At 42.1% G+C, this 5485-nt stretch overlaps 1 pseudogene; it reads right to left on the bottom strand.

The window, feature by feature from the left end:
* Positions 1-889: 889 nt before the first annotated feature.
* Positions 890-4948, bottom strand: LOC100353784 (heat shock protein HSP 90-beta pseudogene; annotated as a pseudogene).
* Positions 4949-5485: the final 537 nt, after the last annotated feature.

Below are 5485 nucleotides of genomic sequence, written 5' to 3'. Positions count from 1 at the left end.
GAACATTGTCTATGAAACACTGGTCTAACTCAAAGATCAATTCTCTTTCTAGTTTTCACAATATTACAGATTATGTGATCTTTAAGATGACAAAAAAAAAAGAGTTCCTCTATTCTCACTAAATATTTGACTAAATTGAGCATTATGACAAACATGAACACTAACTGAATCTTAAAATTAATTAGACATATCGCTCTTATTATGGAACAGGCCTCCCTGACACATTGAGAGGATAGGTCCTGGAAAGAAAGCAAGATTATTGCTCTTGGGAGCAAGTGGGCTCCCAAAATGGAAAGAAGTTAAGCCAAATATCCATATAGAGCCAATGCTTCCTTTTACTCACTAACATTAAACAATGTGTGTTCACCTTAAGCCATGTAACTATTACAATCCTGTACAACCTGCAACCAGCCTTGACTAATTTCCAAGATCACAGTTTTCCATTCACATAGGGATGTCCAAAGCTGTGTGTGCGCGAACACACACACACACACACTCAAACACACACCAAAAAAAAACCTCTCCAACTCTCGAATGCTGAATCTGAAAATTCCACTAATTCATTCTTAGATTTTCTCAGAAAATTAAATGTTGGGAACTTTAAAGAGGAGGGCTTTTCTTTTTTATAAAACTGCATCATCTTTATTTTGCATACATTAATTTCAGAACAAAATAAACAATAAAAAACCCACAATACACAACATCCAACCTCATTGTCAAATTAAGGAGGGGATAGGGCTTGAGGCCATTGTTTCCTGCCTGAAGATACAGGACAGGAGAGAGGCCACTAAACATCAGCAGGGAGCCAGGTGGGACAGGGCCACTCAAAGGTGCTGTAGGAGCCATGGGGACACTATACAGAGGGCATAAAGTTTCCAAGCAGGAGTTTCTAATCTACTTCTTTCATTCAGGAGGCAACCTCGTCTCCCTCAACGGAAGGAATCCCATCAGGAACAGCTGCACTGGGTTCCTCTGCTGTCACCTCATCCTCATCAATGACTATGCCTAACTTTATCACGTGATAGATGAGGTTGGAGTGAGCCTAGGGATCCTCTAGGGAGAAGACATCAGCACAGGTTCAAACAGTAGCACCACCAGACCCTTGATCACTTTGTCGTTCTTATCTTCTTTGGCCTTCTGCCACAGCATCTCCACAATGGGGTTGTCAGGATTGATCTCCAGGTGCTTTTTGGCCATCATGTAGCCCATGGTAAAATTGACTCAAAGTGCCTAGACCTTTATGATTTGTCCATGTTGGCTATCCAGCCACAGGTGTTAGTCACAATGCAGCAGGGTGAAGACATGAGCCTATTGGAGATTGTCATGTTCCCAACCTTCTTACCAAGGATTTCTTTTTTTTAAACTTTTACTTAATGAATATAAATTTCCAAACTACAGCTTATGGATTACAATGGCTTCCCCCCCATAACGTCCCTCCCACCCGCAACCCTCCCCTTTCCCACTCCCTCTCCTCTTCCATTCACATCAAGATTCATTTTCGTTTCTCTTTATATACAGAAGATCAGTGTAGCATACATTAAGTAAAGATTTCAACAGTTTGCTCCCACACAGAAACATGAAGTGAAAAATACTGTTTGAGTACTAGTTATAGTATTAAATCTCAATGTACAACACTCTAAGGACAAAGATCCTACATGAGGAGTAAGTGCACAGTGACTCCTGTTGTTGACTTAACAAATTGACACTCTTGTTTATGGCATCAGTAATCAACTTAGGCCCTTGTCATGAGCTGCCAAGTCTATGGAAGCCCCCTGAATTCACTGACTCTGATCATATTTAGACAAGGCCATGGTCAAAGTAGAAGTTCTCTCCTCCCTTCAGAGAAAGGTACCTCCTTCTTTGATGGCCCGTTCTTTCCACTGGGATCTCACAGAGTTCTTTCATTTAGTTTTTTTTTTTTCCCCCCAGAGTGTCTTGGCTTTCCATGCCTGAAATACTCTCATGGCTCCCTTTTTTTTTTTTTTTTTTTTTTTTTGGAGCATGGAAGATTTTTCCATTTCTTGGTATCCTCTTCTATTTCTTTCTTTAAGGTTTTGTAATTTTCATCATAGAGATCTTTAACGTCCTTGGTTAAGTTTATTCCAAGGTATTTGATTGTTTTTGTGGCTATTGTGAATGGGATTGATCTTAGAAGTTCTTCCTCAGCCATGGCATTGCCTGTGTATACAAAGGCTGTTGGTTTTGTGCATTGATTTTATACCCTGCTACTTTGCCAAACTCTTCTATGAGTTCCAATAGTCTCTTAGTAGAGTTCTTTGGATCCCCTAAATAAAGAATCATATCATCTGCAAAGAGGGATAGTTTGAGTTCTTCCTTCCCAATTTGTATCCCTTTAATTTACTTTTCTTGCCTAATAGCTCTGGCTAGAACCTCCAGAACTATATTGAATAGCAGTGGTGAGAGTGGGCATCCCTGTCTGGTACCAGATCTCAGTGGAAATGCTTCCAACTTTTCCCCATTCAATAGGCTGTTGGCTGTGGGTTTTTCATAGATTGCTTTGATTGTATTGAGGAATGTTCCTTCCAGACCCAGTTTGCTTAGAGTTTTCATCATGAAAGGGTGTTGTATTTTATCAAATGCTTTCTCGGCATCTATTGAGATAATCATATGGTTTTTCTTCTGCAGTCTGTTAATGTGGTGTATCACATTGATTGTTTTGCGCACATTAAACCATCCCTGCATACCAGGGATAAATCCCACTTGGTCTGGATGGATGATCTTTCTGATGTGTTGTTGCATTCTATTGGCCAGAATTTTATTGAGGATTTTTGCATCTATGTTCATCAGGGATATTGGTCTGTAATTCTCTTTCAATGCTGCATCTTTTTCCAGCTTAGGAATTAAGGTGATGCTGGCTTCACAGAAAGAATTTGGAAGGACTCCCTCTTTTTCGATTGTTCTGAATAGTTTGAGAAGAATTGGAGTCAGTTCTTCTTTAAATGTCTGGTAGAATTCAGCAGTGAATCCATCTGATCCCAGGATTTCTTTCCAGAGCTTGCAGAGATTCTCAAACTTTGCCTTGCTCTCCTCCATTTTCTTTTTCTCCTCCTCACCCTCAGGTATCTCCAGGCCCTCTTTGGTCAGTGACACTAGGCTCTTCCCATCAAACTGCTTGAGCTGCTTCACACAGTACTCATTGATTGGCTCCATCATGTACACCATGAAACCCCACTTCTGCACACACTCCACAAAAGTAGAGCTGTCCACCTGTTCTTTGGTCTCCCCAGTGATGTAGTAAATGGAATTCTGCATCTCCTTCATGCAAGAGACATACTCTGACAGCGAAGTCATCTCATCTCCAGACTGGGAAGTGTGGTAGTGCAACAGCTCAGAAAGGCAGCGCTGGTTAGTGAAGTCCTCATGGAGGCCAAGCTTTAAGTTCTTGGAGAACACCTCCTAGAATTTCTTGGAGTTCTCCTTGTCTTCTGCCAACTTGGAGAAGAGCTCAAGGTACTTCTTCACAATGTTTTTGCAGATGACTTTCAAGATCTTGCTCTGCAGGAAATATTCAAGGGCAAGTCTTAGAGTCAACCACATCATGGATGAAGGTGAAATATTCTGGGATCAGCTTATCATAGCTGTCCATGATGAACTTGCCACAGCCATACAGTTTAGTGTTGTTGTTGTTCTTCTTGTTTTCAAAGAATTCAAAGAGAGCTCAGTGAGGAATGAAAAGCAAAGCCCTAAATCCCAACTGACCTTCGACAGAGAAGTGTTTGACTGCCAAGTGTTCCTCCCTGTCATTGGTGAGGCTCTTGTAGAACTCTCCGTACTCCTCCTGGGTGATGTCATCAGAGTTTCTGGTCCAAATGTGCTTGGTCTTGTTCAATTGTTCCTGATCAGTGTATTTCTCCTTGATCTTCTTTATTTTCTTTTTCTTTTTTTTTAAATTTTTTTAAAATTTATTTGACAGATAGAGTTAGACAGTAAGAGAGAGAGAGAGAGAGAGAAAGGTCTTCCTTCCATTGGTTCACCCCACAAATGGCCACTATGGCTGGAGCTTTGCCAATCTGAAGCCAGGAGCCAGATGCTTCCTCCTGGTCTCCCATGCAGGTTCAGGGGCCCAAACACTTGGGCCATCCTCCACTGCCTTCCCAGGCCACAGCAGAGAGCTGGACCTGAAGAGGAGCAGCCGGGACTAGAACCAGTGCACATATGGGATGCCAGCACCGCAGGCAGAGGATTAACCAAGTGAGCCATGGCGCCAGCCCCTTTATTTTCTTTTTCTTATTCTTACTGCATTCATCTTCTTCTTCAGAGCCCACATCTTCGATCTTGGACTCCTCCTATCCTGTTTGTCTTCCTCCTCTTTCTCACCTTTCTCTTCCTCTGTTTCATCATCACTGATTTCCTTTTCTCTTTCCTTCTCCAAGTTGAAGTGATGGGGTAGCCTATGAACTTAGAGTGCTTCTTCACCACCTCTTTGACCTGCCTCTCCTCCAAGTATTTAGTCTGATCACCTTGGTGCCTTGGACAATAGGCTCACTGTGGTCAGCACACACAATGAAGGAGCCCCCAGAAGAAGACTCCCAGGCATACTGCTCATCACCGTTGTGCTTTGTAATCACAACCACCTTCTCCACCACCAGGTAGAATGAATAAAAACCAACCCCCAATTGGCCAATAATGGAGATATCTGCACCAGCCTGAAGAGTCTCCATAAACGATTTAGTCCCAGACTTGGCAATGATTCCCAAGTTATTGATGAGATCAGCCTGTGTCTACCAATGTCAGCATGTGGTCCTAGGGGCTGGGGTGATGTCGATCTTCAGCTCTTTACCGCTGTCCAGCTTGGAGAGGACTGTCAGGCACCAGATGTATTAGAGGTATTTTCCCCCCGCAGGAAAATTTCCTTGTTGGAATAGAAGGTGTTGATGATGAGAGACATGGGTTAGGCAATTTCTGCCTAGTAGGGGAAAGTCTCCATTTCCATTGGTCTTTCAATTTCTGAACCAAGACACAAAAAGAAAGTATGCTGTAATGTAGATACTTAAGCATCATTTTTATTTCTGCTAAAGCTTAGTTTGGAGGACATAACTTCATATAAGTTTGAAATGGCCCTGGGACCCAGGACCAGAAATGGACAATCTTGTACCTCTAGTCACAACAGGGCTGGTCCTATGCAGGTGGTGAGTCCTTGTGAAACCATGAGAAAGTGTGCTTTCTCAAACTGATCAGTTCCCATTAAGAAAAGGACAGTACCAAGCCAGACATGCACAAATTGTGCCTTACAAACACATACATGTTTTGTCATTCTTCAGAGGTGTCTTGAGCCAAATTACTGAAGGACAACATGGAAATAGTGCAATGCTGCTGGGGGAGAAGTATTAATATCATCAGAGACAGAAAAGCTTCCTCCATGTAGAGTCAGACAGCTTATCAGAAAATATAACAGTCAAATATGTGGCCACTGTCTGCCACTATGCTGCTTGTTTTAACGTATCTAGTAATCTTTTGTAAGTGA

The sequence above is a fragment of the Oryctolagus cuniculus genome, chromosome 5, assembly GCF_964237555.1.
Source record: "Oryctolagus cuniculus chromosome 5, mOryCun1.1, whole genome shotgun sequence".
Taxonomy (NCBI): domain Eukaryota; kingdom Metazoa; phylum Chordata; class Mammalia; order Lagomorpha; family Leporidae; genus Oryctolagus; species Oryctolagus cuniculus.
The sequence above is the reverse complement of the archived record's forward strand: the minus strand, read 5'-3'. Positions and strand labels throughout refer to the sequence as shown.